Below are 22,414 nucleotides of genomic sequence, written 5' to 3'. Positions count from 1 at the left end.
CTCCTCTTAACATCTGATCATGTATTCATCCATAGACTTTGTCCATGATGGGTGGCATCCAACTATGCTACTTTTATAGAGAAATTAATCTGGGAGAATGTTCAAGGAGAACAGAATTGGGTTACTTCTAGAAATAATAAACCTAGAGTTGAATGGAACCTTAAAGAACCTCTGACCTTAACCTTTGCATGACCATGGACCTCATTAGCATTTTGGGGAAGCCAGTGGATCCCTTGTCAGAATAATGTATTTAAATAATTGAAGGAAGAGCTTATTTTCAGTTAGATATTAGTGAAAATAGATGTATTTGTCAGTTCAAATTAATAGGCCTTCTAAATCTATCCATGAACTGGACTGCAAGTGAACAACCCTTGCCTTAGATTAAGGGGATAATAGCTGGGAACAGTTACTTTCCCAAGCTTTAGGATAAGAGTACAGCACCATGGGAGATAGACTAACATTATAGAATTAACATTTCAATGAACTTTGGAGGAGGGAGCAGTGTTCTAATCCTGACTTTGCTACTAACTATTTGTAAAGCTTTGGAAAAATCATTTCATCTCTGGCCTTGGTTGGCACCTTAAAATATGGAGGTAAATTACCTTTAAGCTCTATTGTTCTGTTTTCCCACTTTAAATTTTCCACATAATCCCTTACAATCAAGTTAATTCCAGTGAATAAATTCTCACTTCAAATCAAACTAAAGTCTTAGCCAAAAGCAGAAAATCAGATAAATCTTACAACACTGAGTGTCTTCTAGAGCTTAGAATAAGGTTCAGTGACAGTGGAAAATGCAACATGAAACAGTGGTGCCTTTCCTTAGAGGGAATGAAAAGAGATGGAAAAAAGGGGAGGTAAAAAAGGGAGTAGGATGAGATAAGAAAAAGAAAAATGAAGGAGAAAAATTAAGAGGAGGGGGAGAGAGAAAGAATATAAACAAAAGGAGAAACAAAGATATACTTGAACATTATCAATGAAAGTTATGCAGACTATTCTATAACAATGATTCTCAATTGTCCTTGATTGACTATCTCTGATAATATTTTGTTTAATAGTTTTATGAATGATTTAGATGAAAATTCAAAAATGTGTTCATCAAACTGAAAGGAATCATTATTATATGCTTCATGAGGAAAAAGAGATTTGGGGCAGGCATAGATTCCAGGTATCTGACCAAATATTTGTCTTGTGAAAGAGTGATTGAATTTATTCTGTGTAGCTACAAGAGGCAGAATAGGAACCAATGAGTATAAGATACAAGGACTTACAAGAAGAGATAATTCCATTTCCTATAAGCAATAATTTTCTAATAATTAGAGGTGTACAAAAGAGTGAGTGCTACAATGTGTTTGTGAGAGATAGAGAGAGAGACAGAGAAAGAGAGAAAGAGAAAGAGAGAGAGAGAGCTTCCCATCATAGGAAGTGTTTAATCACAGCTATGAAACTATTTCTTATACTCTAGATCGAGCTCAATAAATTTTATAACTTATACAGCCTTATCTAGATTTAAAGCATATATCAAAGCAAGTCAAAAGATATGCTTTACAGAAACCTCATCATTCCAAGCGACAACATGCCAAATAGAATGAAGTTTAATAAAAGAAATACTTTATTGATTCATATTATTGTTTTAATCTCAATGTAAGGCACCAAGCAGAAAAGTAAATTTGCAATTGTTACATTTAGTTATATATTTCTACATACCAAAGATGCTTCTTCAGAAAATACATTAATCTGGTCAAGTAGAACAGAAAGTAGCTACTTACAGCATCAAAGAACCAAAAATTCAAGAGTGCTTAGAATTGCTAGATATTCCTTTTTTGGGGGGGGGGGCTAGACAATGGGGTGAAGTGACTTGCCCAAGGTCACACAGCTAGTAAGTGTTATGTGTCTGAGGCCAGATTTGAGCTCAGGTCCTCCTGAATCCAGGGCCGTGCTCTATCCACTGTGCCACCTAGTTGCGCCTAGATTTCCTCACAAGTAATCCCTTCTATATCACCCTTTATCTAAGCTTTATTCCATGATAGCAGTGTAAGGAGTACTAATAAGATTTATTATTCTCTTCTCTATAGCCATGCCAGATGAAAATAGGAAGCACCAACCTACACTTTATGATTGGCAAAATAATCCTATTCCTAAGGAAAGAGTTAGTGCCCATAAGTGGCTAATTAGTATGAACTTGCAGATCAATCTTACAGTTATAACCACAATAGTGATGTTATAATTTCAGGAATTCATCCAAAAAGTGTGTATGTGTTTGAGCAGACAAAGTGGCAGTCAAAATATGTATTAGGCCATTAAAGTGTCATCATATCACTTTAAGGACCACTAGATTGGAGCATACTAGCAGTCAAGCTTTTGACTTGACATGTTCATATTCAAATAGGAGAGGGAAGGGAAAACTCACTAGAATTTATATAGCATTTTAAGGTTTGCAAAATGTTCCTCATATGTTAGTTCATTTGATCTTTACTTCACTGTGATATATGTGCTATTATTATTCCCATTTTAGAAATGAGAAAACTGAGGTTGAAAGGTTTCCACAACAGGTAAATATCTGAGGCAGGATTTGAATTCAGATATTCTTGACTCCAAATGTACCACCTAGCTCCCAAAAGGGACTGGATTGTGATCTCATGGGTACAGGAATTCCTGGATGAGGAAACTCTGACCAAAAAAAAAAATCAGATCAGCCACTGCTCTGAAATTTATGGACTCAGTCGCATAAAGTACTGAGAAGGTAAGTGACTTGTTCAGGGTCACATAGTCAGTATGTGGCAAAGGGATAACTCAAACCCAAGTCTTCCTAGTATCCAGGCCAGCTTTCTATCCACAACAGCACACTGTACTGCATTCACATATTAAATGGCAGTAATAATAATGAAAAATATTGTTTTTATCAATGTTATTTATAAAATTTTCCTAAAACTCACTAGCTGGCCACTCAGTCTCCTCATTGTTGCCTTCATGTCTTTGTTTCTAAGTGTATAAATAGAAGGATTTAAGATAGGGGCAATAATAAAGTCGATAATAGCAAGAAATTTATCTACTGGCATTGTAGGGAATGGCCACACATTAAAAAAAGATACATGGACCAAAGAATAACACCACCACACTGATATGAGCTGACAGAGTAGAGAGAGCCTTGGACAATCCATTCAAAGAGTGTTTCTGAACAGTGACCAAGATATAAATATAGGAGATGAATAAGAGAAACATGCTGCCAATGGAGATGAAACCACTGTTAGCTGTGACAATGAACTCCAACTTATAATTGTCCATGCAGGCCAATTTGATGAACCGAGGAAGATCACAATAAAAACTGTCAATTCCATTAGGACCACAGAAAGGCAGATTCACCACAAAAGCCAGCTGGGTCAATGAATGTATAAGGCCAATGGTCCAAGAAAACAGCTGAAGAAAAACACATATTTTGGGGTTCATAATGGTCAAATAGTGAAGAGGCTTGCATATGGCAATGTATCTGTCAAATGCCATGGAAATGAGCAGTACCATCTCAGTTCCTCCCATGAAATGAATGAAAAACATCTGGGTGATACAACCCTGGAATGATATGGTTTTGTGCTCATAGAAAAGGTCAGAAATCATCTTGGGGACTGCAACAGTACAGAGACACAAATCAATAATGGAGAGGTTGGCCAACAAAAAATACATTGAAGAATGTAGATGACTATCAGAGCTCACTGTGAGTACAATAAAGAAATTTCCCAGCATGGCAGCCACATAAAAAATGGAGGCAAACACCAAGAGGCCAAGCTGCATGGCCCAAGAATTAGAGATTCCCAGGAACACAAACTCTGACACCATGGAGTGATTCAGTTCATTCATCAGACTAACTTAAGGTTACCTGAAAGGAAAAACAAAAACAAAAAATGATTAAGAACCATTGCAATAAAAATGTATTTCTAATATTTATGTAGTAGTTCTTGCTAATACAAGGTGTTTTTAAATACCTCTTATTCATCAGGATGTTGCAAACTTAATTTTTAAAAAATTTATGATTCTCAAGGAATATAATAGTTTCAGTAAATTCTGCATGAATAACTTAGGGTATACTCAACCCTGAATTTCTGTGATCAAGATGTGAGAAGAAAAGTAGAAGGACAGTGAAGTGAGAGCAGATTGCTTCAATTATATCTCATAAATGTTAATCACACTTTTCTCTCTCACTTTCTAATTCTTCTTTACAAAAGAAGAACCAAAGAGCAAAAAAATAGAAAATAACATGAGAACAGGATAAATGGAAATACATAATTAATGAATGTAAATACACAAGTCATGAATGTAAATGGAATTAACTCACGCATAAAAGAAAATAGTAAACTGGATAAGAAAGCAGATTCTACTATGTTGTTTACAAATTTGAAATAGGAATATTAACACAGACTTAAAGAAAATTATTGGAGAAGAATTTATTATGTATCTAGTGAACTAAAAAAAGCAAGGGTAACAATCATGATCTCAAGCAAGGCAACAGTGAAAATAGGCATGGTTTAAAGAAATAAACATAAAAAGTACATTCAATATAAATATATCATAGATAATATAATAATATCAATAGTTACAAATTTAATGAATGGCATAGCATCTAAATACCTAAAGGGTAATTTAATCAAACTATAAGGGAAATAAACAGCAAAACTATGGTAGACGGGGGCCTTAGTGTATCTTTCAAACCTTGACAAATCTAACAGAAAATATAACCAAAAAATCTATTCAAACATGGATAGACTTTTCGAAAAGTTTTATATGATAGATTTCTGGCAATTACTGAATGGTAATCAAGACAGGATGCTTATTATTCATCTGTACATGGGCCCTTTGCAAAAAAAAAAATCATACATATGCTAATGCATAAAAAATTCATAAACAAATGTGAAAAATCAGATACAGGAAATAGCTCCTTTACTAACCAAAAGCACCATAAAATTGTAGCAAATCCAGGAATGTTTAATAAAGGATTCATAAAAATGGAAACCAAATAACATAATCTTTAAGAATTGATAGGTCAGAGGACAACTTATTAAAATAGCAGATAATTTCATCAAAGAAAATGACAAAAATGCGATAACATACCAAAACTATTAGGATGCATTGAAAAAAATTCTTAAGAAAATTTGTTTTAGTCTCTAAACACTTTGATCAACAAAAGAGACAAAGAGCAAATTAATGGATTAGACATGCAATTTAAAACTATTTAAAAGTCACAAATCAAAAAATCTTAACTAAAGAACAAAATGAAAATTCTTATTAACTAAATTGAAAGTAAAAAAAACAAATTGATAAAACTAAGTTCTGTTTTTAAGCTAATAAAACAAACTTTTGGTTACTCTTGTTACAAAAAACAGAAAGAAAAACTAAATTGTCTATTTAAAAAGGAAAAAATGAAATTAACAACATATTAAGAAGTAAAAGAAATTATAAGAAATTATTTTGTCCAATTATATGCCCCCACAATTGATATCATTAAAAAATGGATGGAAATTTACAAAAACAGATGAGGAAATACCTAGATTAATATTCAGCCAGTCAACAAGCTTTTATTACATGTGTACTCTGTGCCCCTTTATTGAAGATACAAAGGAAAACAAAAATGGTTCCTGTCCTCGGGGTGTCATATTATATCAGAACAAGAAATGTTAGGAAAAGAAACTGAATAAGCTATAACTGAGCTCCCAAAGAGGGGGGAAACAGTGATAGATTTACAAGTGAATTCTATCAAACATTCTAAGAACAGTTGATTCCAATATTGTATAAACTACAAAAATAGGAAAAGAAAGCATCATATCAAATTCATCCTATGATCAAAACAATAGTCTTAGTATGGAAACCAGTGAGATACAGAGAATGAAAAATATAGACCAATAACCCTGGGTTAAAATCAAAACATATATATTAAATAAAATATTAGCAAAGCAGATACAGCATTATATCTGAAAGATTATATACTATGACCAAGTTGGATTTATACTAAGAATACAACATTGACTAAACTGTTAGGAAGACTATAAGCATAATTGTCCATTTTAAGCACAAAGACAATAAAACTCACATGATTATTTAAATAGTTGCAGAAAAAGATACTGACAAATTTCTATACTTTCATGTTTGAAACAGTAAAAAGTATAGAATTAAATGGGCCTTTCCTTGGCATGGTAAACAATATGCATCCAAAACCAGTGATTTGCATTAAATGTGATAGGGATAAACCAGAAGCTTTACAATAAGATCAGGAGTAATAATAATAAAGACAAATATTCATATAGCACCTTCTAGCAGGCATTGTCCTAAGTGCTTTATAATTATTAACTCATGTATTTGATCCTGACAGCAACACTGGCAGGTGGGTTCTATTATTATTCCCATTTTACAGATGGGAAAATTGAGACAAAGATAGGCTAAATGCCTTGCCTAGTGACACAAAGGTAATAAGTTTCTGAGGCTAGATTTGAACTCTGGCTTTCCTGACTCCAGGTCCAGTGCTATATCTACCATGCCACCTAGCTGCCCCCAAAGTAAAGCAAGGATTCCCTTTATTATGACTATTATTTGATATGATAGAGATGTTATCTAAAACAATAATGCAAGAAAAAGAAGTAGAAATAATAAGAATAGATAAATAAGAAACAAAAATATCATATTTTAGAGATGGCATGATGGTCTATTTAGAGAAGCCTAGAAAGTTAACAAAAATTAAATGAAATTGTTGATAACTTTTACAAAATAAGAAGATATAAAATAAATCTACATCAGCTTTTCTATGTGTTCCCAACAAAAACAGAGGGAGAGAGACAAAGGTATAGAGATGAAGTAAAAGATGTCCCAAAAATATCAGTGCAATTTTAAGCTTTAATTCCTTAAAACTGCACTAATACTTTTAGGATACCCTCCACATGAATACAACTACAAAATTATAATTAGAGAAATAGCAATTGCTCATCTTTGGGCTGAGTGAATATAATAAATATGACAGTACTCTCTAAATTAATGTACTTATTCAATGCTGTACCAAACTTTCAAAATATTGCTTTATACAGTTAGAAAAAAAAAGAAAAAAATTATCTAGAATAATAAAGTGTCAATGAATCTCAAAAGATTTTTTTTAAGTGGAAAGGAAGGGGCTTAATAGTATCATATGTCAAAGTATACTATAAAACAGTAAGAATCAAAACATTTGGTACTGATTGAAAATACGATAATAAATCAGTAGAAGAGATTAGGAACAGTTTAGATATATAAGCAAATGAACATGGTAACATACCATTAGCTAAAACCAAAGATTCCAAGTACAACAATAAGCATTCACTCTTCAACAAAATTTACTGAGGATAATGGAAAGCAGTCTATCAGAAACTGGATTTAGACCAATGCCTCACATCATTATATGACAATAAGCTACAAATGAATACATGAGCTAGATATAAAATTCACATCATAATTAAATTAAGAGAACAAGAAAAGGAATACCATTCATAACTATTGGGAGGCAAAGAGCTCCTAAGAGGAGCAGGAGGAGAACAGTGACAATCACAGGAGACAAAATGAATAATTGTGATTGATAAAATCAAAAAATACATTCCCAAACAAAATTGATGCAGGTAAAATTATAATGGGAATAGTTAACTGAGGGGAAAAAAGAGTTTCTTCTGATGGTCTAGTGTCTAAGATATGTAAGAAACTGGTTCAAATATACAAGATCCCTTCCATAATAGGTAAATGGTCAGAGGACATAAATAAGCAGTTATCAAATGAAGAAAACCAATCTATCAATAGCCATATAAAAATGTTCCAAGTCAACAATAAGATAAATGTAATTAAGCAGCTTTCAGATTCCACCTAACACATATGAGAATGGAAAAGAGAACAAATGGAAAATTACTATTGTTGGAAGAGACAGCAAAAAGACAGGGACACTGGGACAGAGTTGGTGGAGTTGTGAATTTGGCCAACCATTCTGGAAAACAATAGGAAATTATGCCCAAAATGTTGCTGAACTGTGCACACCACTTGACCCAGCATTATACCACCCTATATATATATACCCCAAAGACATCAAAAGTAGAAAATAATAAACCTTGCCTGATGCCCCCAACTCTCAATGATTGCTTTGTTCTCTGAGTTCCCAAAGCTTTTTTGTACATACTATGTATGAACTTTTCATGGACAGTATGCTTCCCTTACCTTTTGACGGGGTGTATCACATCTTCCCACAAAACAAAACCTCTTTGTGCTCAAAGGAATATCTTTTCTATCTTTTTCTAACTCCTCAGCCCCCTTCCCAGTGATAAGTACATAACTGGTACAGTTGGGTGGCACAGTGGGTAAAGCATTGGGCCCAAAGTCAGCAAGAACTGAGTTCAAATCTGATCTCAGACACTTAACTGCTCAGTCTGCCTCACTTTCCTTAACTGTAAAATAGAGATAATAATAATACCTATCTCTAAAGTTTATGATGATCAATTGAGATTTTTTTTGCTTAGGCAATGAGGGTTAAGTGACTTTCCCAGGGTCACACAGCTAGTGTCAAGTGTCTGAGGTCGGATTTGAACTCAGGTCTTCCTGATTCCCAGGCTGGAGCTCTATCTACTGTGCCACCTAACTGCCCCCGATTGAGATATTTTTTAACTGCCTGGCACATAGTAGGCACTTAATGAATTCTTGTTTCTGTCTTTCCTCACTATAAATGTTTGAGAATATAGTAATTTATAAATTAGACGATAAAGAGGAAAAAAGTTATCATTTTCTAACACAGTGTGGGACTTTATATTTATTCTAATTAAATTGAATAGAATTATATTCATTCTAGCCCACCAAGCTCTTGTAGGATCCTACCTCATTTCCTCTGGCTTTTGCCATCTGCCAATTTGACAGTCATCAAATTTGGTATCAGGGAAAGCTCTCTAGATTTAGAATTAGGAGATCTGAGTTTGAATGTAATCTCTTCATAATACACTTGCAAAGACCTAGCTACAATGAGGAATTTCCCATTTCATTTACTGCATAAAGTAGTGGTAGGTAGTGGATAAAGACCTGACCTACAAGCCAAGGCAAGGTTCTAGTCCCAGTTCTGACACATACTGTCTCCAGAGCCATAGACAAGTCACTTAAGTCCCTAGGCCACTCTTGAAAACTAATTTGTAGAGGAGACACTGACCTGCATTGCTACAGGGGCCTTCCTAATTCAAAAGGTCTCTAAACCAATAAAATTATAGGTCCTGTTCTTATTCTCTTCATTAGCACAAGCACTTTTTAAAATTTATACTTTTGAAATATTCCTGATTCCATTGATCCATGTCTTAACTCTCATTGTTCATACTTCTCACTTCAGCTTTTTTGCCTCTGGTTCTACCTTGCTAATAGTCACTCCTCTCTTATAAATCATTTGTGTATCTGTCCATACCTACAAAAATGATTTAACTATTTAAACAGAATTAAAAAAGGTCACATTACATGATTACTAAGCTGTTCTTCCACTGAACTTTCCTATTTCTGAGCTGAAGAGATAATTCAGTAGGTTTTCATATGTATATGTACCACTATGTGTCTCTGTGTGTATGCTAAATCACTATTGCTCTGTGAGGAACCAAAACCTACTTGATAAATAACATTATTATTTTTTAAATTGGATAATAGTTGAATTAGCAGTTACTTATTTCAAGCAATAATAAATGCAAAGAAAGAATCGTGACAATACCATAGATTTCCTAGTAAAGATATTTGATCTGAGCATGCTTCCTAAAAATTGAGAATCTATGAATTTGGTGACCAGTAATTACATAACTTTTATGGAAAGTATCTTCCAGATATAGGATTCTGAGATGACAGGTATAAATTCCATGGGACAGTTATACCTACCAATATTTTGGTTAAATCCTCCAATGGCAAGAATGGCTGATCTCTAGGACACTTCTTATAAATGTGTGCCTTAGGACAGTCTTCAACTAATGAATGCAAACCCCTTGCCTCAAGTCTTGTCTTCAGTGTTCCAAGAGACACTAAGAAGCACATAGAAGGGAACAAACAAAATTTCATTGTCATTGGACAGCAACATCTTCAGAAATTTCTAGTGTGTCTATAGGATGTGTGCCTAGAAGTACCTACACAGTAATAGGAAGCTATTTTGTTCATCATCTATCACCTTCAAGATTCAGTATAAAGAAAGTGATTATGCTCATTCTGTCTCTCTCACCATCCCCATGGCTACCAATATCCCAACCTCATTCTCCTTTCCTAAAGCTATTGTTCATCTGGTTTTTATAACTCACAAGACTAACATTGACACTTACCTGCCTTCTGGATAATCTCAGTACAAAACCAGATCCCTCTCTTTCCAAAGCCTCCATCCCCTAAAAGGAAATCTCCCCAAAACCTGTCTCTTCAGTGTATTCCTCATCAACTGAACACAGATGATCTGTAGGATTTTGTATAGAGCAATACAATCACCAGATGACATTGGTATAATGTTAAGGAACAAGGGGATTTTTCTTCAGAAGAATAAAAAAAATTCTGATCCACATCTTAGTAATTTATGATATGCACCAAAATCATTTTCTTAATTTCAAGTATCAGGCAGAAACCCCCTTGCATCAAATCAGGCATAAATTCTGGAGTATCCCTGGATATGTTGTTCTATACTTTTCCTCCAGGTACCAAATCAGAACAGTTTTAAGTCTGGTATGGGAGCAGCTCAGTTTGTAGCTGTCTGGGAGTTCTGTCACGTCATGTAAGAGTCTTATTTTGGTTAAGATCAGTCCCTACACAAGTGATCCTGATAGTTGCTAAACTTTCACAGAACACTATAAATGCAGCTTACAGTAGATTGGGTAACGAAAGTGCTGCAGGACGCTTGGCTTGCCCAAACATAGCAGAAGGTTTCTTGTCATAATCAAATTGCATTATGGTATGGAATCCTCATGGTTTGGAAACTAGGTGGTTGATTCTTTCCATGCCATTAACTTTAATTTGGTCTTACCCATCTACATGTCTGGAGGAAAGGTAATGGACAGCAACATCTTCAGAAATTTCTGGTGTGTCTGTAGGATGTGTGCCTAGAACGACCTAGACAGAATAAATATTACTCTACCAGGAACATCAAGGATCAGTCACCAATTGGTGTAGCTTTATTGTGAGAGTCCTAAGCATAACCACCTTGGGGATTCTGCCTTTGAAAGACTTTGCTTTTTCTCCCTGAGCTGCCAGAAAAAAATAACAATTGTAAAAGTTTGGTACATAGATTCAAATGCAGAATGTAAGTAAGAGATGGAGCTTGAGGGGGAAGTAGAGAATCAAGCAGAGTGATAGAATTTTTGGCTGGGAATTAGTACTTAGGCTAGTCTTGGCTATTCTACTAACTCACTGTGGAGCCCAGTGGAAGTAGAAAAACAAATAAGAGGACCTACATTTCATTCCTGACTCTGTCACTTACTGACTATGTCCTTCAACACCTCATGCTCTCTCAGATCCTCAGTTTCTTTGTATGTAGTCTCTTCAGTTTTTTTCTCTTGCTTGTCTGTCCTGATAGCACAACTACTTAGAATGCTAAGATCAATATTTAATAAGCATTTTGCACCCCTAGGATGGCCCTTTATCAATCATCTTCTTAATTCTAGAAAGTAAAATTTTCCAACTTAATCCCAACTTTTGGAGGTTTATTTCTCATTGAAATAATGCTTGGTTTATGGAAGAATATCTTTCCACTCTCCCTTTGGTGGCAAGTAGAGCAAAAAATACCTGGAAACAAAGATGAGTTTAAGTTCTATAAGATTTATCCTTGACTCATGACAAATTGTGAAGCATTGTTTTTATGTACTCAATCCTCCTTATGATCCCCTTGCATCTGCCCATCTCCAAAAGTGCTATGAATTCATTCATCTCATAATCTCTGTTAAAGCATTCCATCTAGATATGCTCAACACAAGAACTCTATTCTAGGGGAGTAACATGGGATAGTGGAAATATCTGCACACAAAATATGCTTTTAGGTTTAACCTGCATTAATACCACTGTTCCCATGGTTTTTTTTTTGGATGTAATCAGGGTTAAGTGACTTGCCCAGGGTCACACAACTGTTAAGTGTCTGAGGACCAATTTGAATTCAGGTCCTCCTGACCCCAGGGCCAAAGCTCTATCCACTATGCCACCTAACTGCACCACCACCCCAATGATTTTATTAAGCCTAGGCAATTAACAAAACAGTAAATGAAGCCATAACTTGAAGCATTTGCCAGTTTTGGATCATTAAATGCTCACATTGAAAATTTAACAATTATCTCTTGAGAGTTAGCAAGAGCTGGCTCCAGCACATTTCTGATAGTACCTTATCTTCGATCAAGCTTCCTTGATCACTGCTGCCTCCTGACTTTGATTTAAAGCACACACCAATACAAATTACATGATGTGCTTCATAGAAATTTCATAAATCTAAAGAGTAAAGTCTGTATTGAAATTCATACTTATAAAATAATTCAGTTTTTTAAAAGAAATGCTTTATTGATTCTAAGTATAGGATGAATCTCACTACAAGTTAAATTCCTCATCGTTAATATAAATACACTTTGGCCATGAGATCTAATAACAAAAGGTGTTCCCTCTGAAGAAATTAGACATTAATTAGCTATGGTGTTTTAAGGACCAAACTAGGGTACTCTGAGTGTGGTAGAATTTTGAATTAGAAGAGACCTTGATGATCTTTAGCTAACAATTCACCCTAAACATCTCATCTAGGTCATGAGAGGGGGATATATGGAGATGTGGAGTAGATCTGTGATATTATTGGTATAGGGAAGTCCATGTGAAGAAACTCTCTCCACCAATGTAGAATAGCTCTTTTTCTGCTAGTTATAATCATAAAAAAGTCACTTAGAGCATAAAGATGTTAAGTGACTTGCCCAGGATCACACAGCCAGAATGTGTCAGAAGCAGGACCTGAATCCAAAACTTTCTGACTTTGAGACCAGTTCTCTAGTCATAACATGCTGTCTCTTGGCATCTCTTTTTTTTGGAGGCAATCAGGGTTAAGTAACTTGTCTAGGGGCACACAGCTACTGTCTGAAGCTGGATTTGAACTCAGGTCCTACTGACTCTAGGGCCTGTGCTCTATCCACTGTGCCACCTAGCTGCCCACTCACATTATCTTTATTATGATATAATAACATGCTGAGTATTAATAAGGTGAAAATTCTCTTCTCTAGTCATTTGAAATAAAATAGAAAACACTACCCTATCCGTGGTGATCAGAAAAATAATTGTCCTTACAAGGGTAAGATGAATACCCCTGGGTAACAAGTGAATACATAGAGATTGCCAAACAAAACATGTCTTTCTCTTTTTTTAACTTATTTTGTGCAGATTTGAATCTACATTAAGGTATCTCAAAATGAACATTTTACAAAATTGTAACTACAATGTTTTTATAACTCAGGGAACATATCCACAAGGATTTTACATTTGTTTCTTGTTTGAGCAGATGTGGTAGCAGCCAAAGTCCCCATAAAGCCAGTAAAATTGTCTTCAGATAAATCTGATGGCCACTAGAAGAAAACATGGTGTTAACCAAACTTCTGGCTTGACATCTAATGTCTACATACACATGTTAAATGGTAGTCAGTTTGAGCATGAAGCCTGTTCCACTTCTCATCAGTGATTTAGGGAATTTTTCCCGAGCTTAGTAGTTGGCTGCCCAGTCTCCTCATTGCCACCTTCAGCTCCTTGTTTGTGAATGTGTAGATGGAAGGATTTAAGACAGGGGTGATACCAAAATCAGGAATAGCAATAAGCATCCATTTGGCATCATGTGGAATGACCATATACAGGCAAAGATGCACAGACCAAAGAAAGGATCACCACAGTGATGTGAGCTGAGTGAGTAGAGAAAGCCTTGGACAACCCACTTGAAGAGTGTTTCTAAACACTGATCAGGATATAAATGTAGGAAATGAATAAGAAGAATAAGGTACCCAAGAAGATCAAGTCACCATTAGTGGTGACCATGAACTCCAGTATAGTTGTCTATGCAGGCCAATTTAATGAACCAAAGAAGGTTACAATAAAAACTGCCAATTTCACTAGGACCAGTAAAAGGCAAATTCATCACAAAAGTCAATGAATTACTGAGTATATGAGGACAGTGAGTCAAAGAAGATACCCGGAGAAAAAGTGCATGTTCTTGGGTCCATAATGGTCATATAATGTAGAAGCTTATATATGGCAACATATCTGACAAATGCCATGAAAGTGAGCAACACCATCTCAGTTCCTCCCATGACATGAATGAAGAATATCTGAATGATACAACCCTGGAATGATATGGTTTTATGTTCATGGAAAAAGTCAGAAATCATCTTGGGACCTGCAACAATGGAAAAACACAGGTCAATAGAGGAGAGACTGGCCAACAGAAAATACATGGGAGAGTGAAGATGAGGGTCAGATGTCACTATGAGCACCTTGAGGAGGTTTCCCAGTACAATGGCTACATAGAAGATGGAGGAAAAGTTGCATGGCCTACGTATTAGAGATTCTAAGGAACACAAATTCAGACACCATAGAATGATTTACTTCATCCATTGGATTAAATATAGTATTACCTGAAGAGAATAAATTAAAAAGAGAATCAGAACTATGACAATAAAATTTTCCTGTTCTTAAATTGTATTATGCAAAATAGAACTTGAAAGCACAGGCTCTTTTTTAAATCCTTTGTTCATCAGGCTCCACAGCACATTTTGTTTTTCTATTTATCAGTTTTGTTTGTCTGTTGACATGCACTATTTTATAAATATTGGGAGTATAAGTCAAATGGTTTCCACCTCAGATTTTAAAAACCACCCAACTTTTTAGGCCTACTGAAAATAATCTCATAGTCACTTTATTACTTTATAATTAGTTCAATCCTATCATCCTGGTCCTACATGAATCACAAATGTTCCAGCACTTACACGGGTTATTGAGCCCAGGAATGCTTTCAATATTGTGTTCCCAACTAGTTCCTTCTTTTACTTTCCTTGAAGCTTTCACATTATTTTCATCACCACTATTGTTGAGGAGATCATATGGGGCAGAGGTTCCAGCTGAGGATTACATTTGGACTTTATCAAAAGGAGACTGGAGAGCTACAAGCTATATATGGAGGTAGTTGTCATGTTGTTAGTAGAAGGGTCATGATATAGTAATGAAAATTATTAAATTAATTATTTTGATTATGTAATATTTTTAGCAATGCAGAAAGAAATAGTAACAAGCATGCATTTTTTTTTTTTTGGCAATTGAGGTTAAATGACTTCCCCAGGGTCACACAGCTAGTGAGTGTCAAGTGTTTAGTCTGAAGCCAGATTTGAACTCAGGTCCTCCTGACTTCAAGGCCAGTGCTCTAACCATTGTGCAACCTAGCTGCCCCATGCATTTTCAGTAATAATAATATCTAAGTAATGAAATATCTATAACTAAGTAGAAAATAGATAAAAGACAGGATGGAAGAAAATTAGATAATAAATGATTTTGCTGAGGGTTATTGAACTTCAGTTAGGTGTTTGTGTGCTAATTTTGTGACACTATGATTTTCATATTTTGAAATTTGGGATATTCATAATCTTTCATTGTGATTCATTGATTTAAAATATTTATTTCAAAATCACATATGTGTATATATTATGGCACAGCTGACACCACAATTTTTTTCAACTGCAACAATCTTCCTTCTTTTGAGATGAATTATCTAAAAATTGAGATTTTTTCATTATTATAGAAGTACATAAGAAAGCAGTTTTCAAAATAGAACCATATATGATAAAATATGTTCATGAATTCCAAGACACCCGCAATTATTTAAAACTGTCTTAGAAATAAAACTTCTCTCCTGAAATCCAATCCTGTATTATCAAATGTCTGTTCAGTAGCTCTACCTGCATCTCAAACTCCATATGACTAAAAAGGATCTCATATTCCACCCCTGTCCCTGCAAGCCCATACTCTCAGGTCCTTGAAAGAAGTGTTTGGGATTTTTTGCAGGGAGAGTGATTGGGGAGCTGGCTTTTATGTTTGTTTGCTGTTTTGCTTTTGCCTTTTATTGTGTCCTTAGGATTTAGCACAGTACTTGGCAGAAAGTAGGTACTTAATAAATACTAATTGACTGAAAGACTTGCTATAAACTTTTCTACTTCCATAAATTACATCCCTATTCTTCTAATCACCTAGGTTTGCAATCTTGGAGTTTGTCGTTGATATTTCCCTCTCCCTCAAACTTCATATAAAATAAATTACCAAGTTTTGTCTTCATAATACTGTCTTTATAAAATCTCTTGTATCTATCACCATTTCTACATTCAATACAATCTCTATTCTAGTTCAAGCCTTCATCAACTCTTTCCTATTCTACCTCAATAGTTTCGTAATTGAACTTTCTTCCTCCAAACTCTCTCCCCTTAAATCCAAGGTTCTCACCACTATCAAATTGATATTTTTTAAAATTCATATATCACCATGTCATCCCCTTAGTAAAATACTAATACTACTACTACTAATAATAAATGTAGATAGATAAATGAATGGATGAATAAATAGATAACTAAATATGTAAATAAATAAATAAATAAACAAACCAATAGCTAGATAAACAAACAAACAGATAAATAAATAAATGAATGAAGAAATGGTACTCTGTTGCCTCCAGACAAAACATAAACTGCTCAATATGGCATTTAAAGCATCTACATTCTAGCTCCCACTCACATTTTCCTGACATATCATATTATTCTCCTTTGCTAACAATTTCAGTCAGTTTTCCCCATCTGTTATTACAGACACATGGCATTTTATCTCTTATCCTCATATCTTTGAACAAGTGGTACCCCCTGTCCACAATGAACTTCTTCCTCACCTCACCCTCATATAATCTTTCATTTGCTACATAGCACATTTCAAGCACAACTTCCTAAAATTTAATAAATGAAGCCTTAATTGGATGCCAGTAATATTTAGCAGCCTCTCCCTCTTTATGTTTCTTTATATATATTTGTGTTTACTTACTTTTGCACAAGCAATATTTTCCCCTCTTCCCAAAGAGTATAAGCTTCTTAAGGGCAGCAACTGTTTCATTGCTGTCTATGTATCCTGAAGGCCTGCCATATGACCTAACATACAGTAATTATTTAGTCAATGTATTTTCTTAATTAAAGTGAATCAATATGTTAAAACACACGTGTGTGCACATTTTATATTTGTGTGTGATATGTATGTAAATATATGTGTGTGTATAAACATATATATATATACATATATAATGTAAAATTCCCAGCAAAGGACCATCTTTGAAACACATACTCCCTGCACATCCTGGGATAACCACTTTCTGGGTCAGCACCCATGGTAGCTCTTAGTCACCACCATTATTTCTTTTTTTGTTTGTTTTTTGTTTTGTTTTTTTACCACCATTATTTTAAAATGCTTTGGTGTCATTTTTTCATGGACTCTCCTACTCTTATCTGTCTAACCACCTAAGTATTTAGGAATTTGCAATGGGTTACAAAGTTTGAAGAACCTCAACATACCTGTCAATGTGTCAAATTGAATAAGTTTGAGAACACAGGCCTAGTAAATGATCTAAGCATTGCTGAAGCTCCAATTAATATAACTGAACAGCTATGGAATTTGAGAGCAGAATTTGATAGAATAAAAAGTTATAGTAAGTATTTACACTGTCCAGCCTTGCTTCCTTCTATTACCCCATCTGAACCTTCCACTCTAGCAAAACTGAAACTGACAATTCTCTAAATATTCCTCATTCTAACCTATTTACTCAAAGCATTTCCTTCCTCAAAACATCTGCTCACCATTACTCTTTCTCTCTGAGTTCTGATCTTCCAAAAAGGACCAAATGAGGCTTGTCCATAAGGCTCCGTTGACCACCTTCAGCTCTTAGCTATAGCTCCCTCCTCTGCTCTCCTGAAGCATTCATTGTCTACACCCTGATTTTGGCACTTATTTACATTATCCTACAATATTTTGCTTTTCATCTTTACCATTCCTATCTCCCACCAAAATTTAAGATCCAAATAGTCAAGTGCATGCTGGATTCATTTTCTTGCACCCCTCAGTCCCTGCTTCAGCGATCTCCCTCTAGAAGGTTTTCAATAAATGTTTTAGGATGGAGTAATTTGTAAATTACTTGATGCAAGGAAAAGAAGGAAGTGAAGGTTAAAATGGGAGTAAACAAGTAAAACAAAAGAAAGGTAAAGAAAAAAGAAAGGAAAATAAAAGAAATGGAGAGAGAAATTAGAAAAACTGAGAAAAGAGGACCAGTAAACTATATTATTTTGCTGAAAACATATACAGATTACATGATAATGATGGACTGAAAGTTTTCTTCATGAGTATTTTCTTCATTCCTCAAACCTGACCCTGTTCTGCAATTGATGTTCATAGAATAAGATTCAAATAAAGCTCTATATGGGTGGGCAATTCAGAGGAGTCATCTGAAAGAACTTGGGATGCAGGGGTCAGGAACCTGTGGCCTTCCAGGTCCTCAGGTGTGGCCTTTTGTCTGATTCCAAGTTTTACAGAATAAATCCTTTCATTAAAGGGATTTGTTCTGCAAAGTTTGGATTCAGTCAAAAGGTTGCACTTGAGGACCTGCAGGGCCACATGTGACCTTAAAGCTGCAGGTTCCCTACCTCTGCAAAACACCTATGTAGCATCAGTCTCTCACAGAAAAGCTGCCTATAAGAACCTATCATCTGCCCAGTACAGAACTTCATGCAATGTATCCAATACCAGGTATGTTCCTCAACTTTGCAAGAGGTGTTATGTGTGAAACCTTTGTAATCTCTCCAACTACTAATGCCTTCCCTTCGTAACTACCTAGCAGTTGACTACCTTGCATTTATTTCTGTACATATTCTCTCTTTATATTTTTTGTCCTCCCTTTGTATTCTAAGCTCCTTGAGAGTAGGAAATGTTTTGTTCTTTGTATTTTTATGACCAGGATTTAACACATAGTAGGCACTTAATAAATGCCTGATTGATTATGCCCTAAAATACACTTTGTTCTAGAAAGGAGACAGGAACATCAGTAATAAATGAGGGTGCTATAGAATTACAGAAACTGAGGTTTTTATGTGATCTTAGCAGTCAACTCATTCAACACTTGGATGACTCACAGCTGAAGAGAACTCTCCGTTATGAAATTTTCTACAAGTGAAGTATTTATCTGGCCACCATGTGTATGTATTCAGGAAATGAAAAATCCCTTGAGGTTTCTTGGTGAAGTGTAAAGAGGACTCACTCTGGAGTCAAAGTGCCTCAATTCAAATCTTGTCTCTGATGCACACTACTTGTCAGACCACAGCTAATTCATTTAAACTACATGTGCATCCATTCTCTCACCTATAAAATGAGAGAATTGGAGATTTCCTCTAACATTCATTCCAGTTCTAAATGATCTTAGTATCTTAACTAAATGATAATGATGATGATGATGATGATGATTATAACCAGCATTTATACAAAACTTCAACATTTTCAAAGCACTTTACAAATAATATCTCATTTTATCTTCAAAATAACCCTGGGAGGTAGGCACTATTCTTATCCCCATTTTACAGATAAGGAAACTAAGGCAGATAGATGTTAAGTGACTGGCCCAGGGTCACACAATTAGTAAGTGTTTGAGACAAAATTTGAATTCATCTTCTGGATTTCAATTCCAACACTAGAACTGACCCCCCATAAGCCTATTGAGATTTTATTGTCTCTTATCTCTGTCATCCTAGGTATTAGCTATCATGCCTTGGATCATGTGACCGGAAAATTGATTAATTATGCTGGCATGTTTTAAAGAAAGATTTCCAGATTAGGAATTAGAAGACCTGGACTGGAATCCTACCTCTTTCTAATGTAATGGCAAGGACCTATCTCGAATCAGGAATTTTTCAAAGTATTTTCTTCCCCACCACTTCTCAAATTTAAAATTTATGTAGATTGCTGTCTTACATCTCTCTATTTCTATTTTCATCCTAGTTTCTCCTTATGATCCTGTCATAATTATTCTTCTCTATGCCATTTATGTCTATTATTATGTCTCCATTTGCAAAAAATTGTTCAGCAATTTAGACTGAACTGAACAGTAATCAAGACAATAAGTAGTTGCTAAGCTATTATTTCAATGACTTGTCCCATTCCTGAGCTTACCAGAAAATTTTAACAATGCTCAACCTGGTAGGTAAATATGGAGTTGAGTCCAGAAAGCAATAAAGAGTCTCTCCTGTGTTGTGTGTGCCCTGCTGAAGACCTTTATGTCACACTCCTGTCTTTCATTCAAAACCATAACTCACACAGTCCTCCCCCATTTGGGTAAGGTTGCACTGGGGAAGTGGCAACACATCCCTGAGACAGCCAAGTTTATTTCTCACTATGATTGTTGGAAACCCCTAGAAACCATGTCTAGAAAGTATAGAATAGTGGGCAAAATCAACAAGGTGAAATATAGTAAGGAAAAAGGAAAAAAACATAAGAACTTGTACTTAAGTTTAAAAAAGCAATTGCACAAGAAAAATAGGGAAATATATTACAGAAGTTGACATTAAAAAGAACTTATGGATTTGAATTGACTACAAATTCAAAGTAAACCAAATGTCTAGCATATCTGTCAAAAAGCTAAAGCAAAATTAGGGCACATTAATAGAATGATAACATATAGGACAGGGTAATAGTTCTAATTTTGCAAGTTCTGATACCATCTAATATGTTGCGTTCAAATCTTGGCATAGTTTTTCAAAAGAGACATTGACAAATAAATGCTTTCATAGAAGACCAAACAGCACTCTGGAAACTCTGTCATATGAAGAACAATTGCAGAAACTGTGGATTTTTTACCAGACTTGGGGCAGGAATGATAACTGCCCAGGAATGATAATTGGAGGACTGGCCTGTGAAGAAGGAATTTGATTTAATCCACGTGTAACCGGATCTAATGGCTACGATTTAGAGGAACTTATAGGGAGGCACATTTCAATGCAATATAATCAAGAACTTTGAAATAGTTTGAGTGATACAAATGTTATTTTGATGCCTTGTGAGGTAGTTAGCTTCTCATCCCTGGAAGTATCCAGTCTGGACAATTAATATGGTTAATCTCATACTATAATATCAAACTGTATGAATAGTCTAAATAATCAATACTTCCCCAATACTTAGATTAAAAAACACAAAAATCAAATTATAAGATACATGCCATAGAAATTCCACTATTCTGGGACAATACTAAAAATTCACTTACACAGAACACAAATAAGAAAAAGAAATGAAATATAGATTCCTACTATAGATTTAATATCAATATTATGGGTTAAACAGAAAAGAAATGTTTCATATCTGCATTTGATCATATATTGTCACATATTTTGGCCATAATATCTGGCAACAACGGATGATCCTTCCATAAAGAAATTAATGGTAGAGGTTAGGAGGATGTCTACTCCAAGAATATGAAGACTTCCCCCAGCAGAATTGGTGGATGAGAATAACATGTTCCAGCAGCCATGAAGGCAGCTGAAGTAGATGCTAGGGAACACGTGGAGCTCCAATTGACATTGAAGACACTAAGCTCATCCACTGCATCCTGGTCCATTTGCTAGTTGTGTTGACTTTTGTCCTGTCACTGGACTTTAATGACTCTGGAAGAGAGAGTGAGGCTGACAACTCTGCCTCATTTAAATACAATACATGGCAAGTCAGGACATCACCCCATGATGTCTTTGGTCCTCTTTGAAAACAAAGAATGAACAACAACAGTTGTAGAACAAAACTGGGCAGTTCCTGGAATCATACAATCATCAACCTAGAAACAACTGCAGAAATGATCTACGGATTATTAGCCAGGAAAATATCTCTAGAACATCCCTGATCTAGGAGTTTTTATGTAATGATTTTACTGATATGCAAAACTCTCATTTAACTCTCCTTTAACAATGCAAACTGGCAACTTTCTGTAACATTTGAGAATAGTAATCACTCCAATTAATAGTTTTAGAAATTTTCAAAGATAAGTGACTTGTTCAGAGTCACACAGCCAATATGTGTCTAAGGAAGGACTTGAACTAAGGTCTTCATGACTGAGGTAATCCCTCAATCCACTATACCATTCTTCCACTCATGTAAGATTATGTATAGATTTAATTTAGTGAGTTCTCATAAGGTTTACAGAGAGAGTGTTTCTCACAGAATTTTCAGATAAGAATAGGAGGTAACATCAAATCCTTTTTGATTGACAAGATAATCCTACTCTGGAGGACAAGATAATTGCTTAGGTGGGTCCTCTGAATTAATCAAGACAGTCAATCTAAGAATTTGCACATAAATTTATGTGGAAAACAACATGGTTTACTTTCCTTTTTAAAAGTAT

The 22,414-nt window shown here is 35.0% G+C and overlaps 2 pseudogenes; both read right to left on the bottom strand.

The window, feature by feature from the left end:
* Positions 1-2,909: 2,909 nt before the first annotated feature.
* Positions 2,910-3,849, bottom strand: LOC114028351 (annotated as a pseudogene).
* Positions 3,850-13,664: 9,815 nt separating this feature from the next.
* LOC114028364 lies at positions 13,665-14,586 on the bottom strand (annotated as a pseudogene).
* Positions 14,587-22,414: the final 7,828 nt, after the last annotated feature.

Source organism: Vombatus ursinus, unplaced genomic scaffold, assembly GCF_900497805.2.
Source record: "Vombatus ursinus unplaced genomic scaffold, bare-nosed wombat genome assembly UNPS02014880.1, whole genome shotgun sequence".
Classification (NCBI taxonomy): Eukaryota; Metazoa; Chordata; class Mammalia; order Diprotodontia; family Vombatidae; genus Vombatus; species Vombatus ursinus.
The sequence above is the reverse complement of the archived record's forward strand: the minus strand, read 5'-3'. Positions and strand labels throughout refer to the sequence as shown.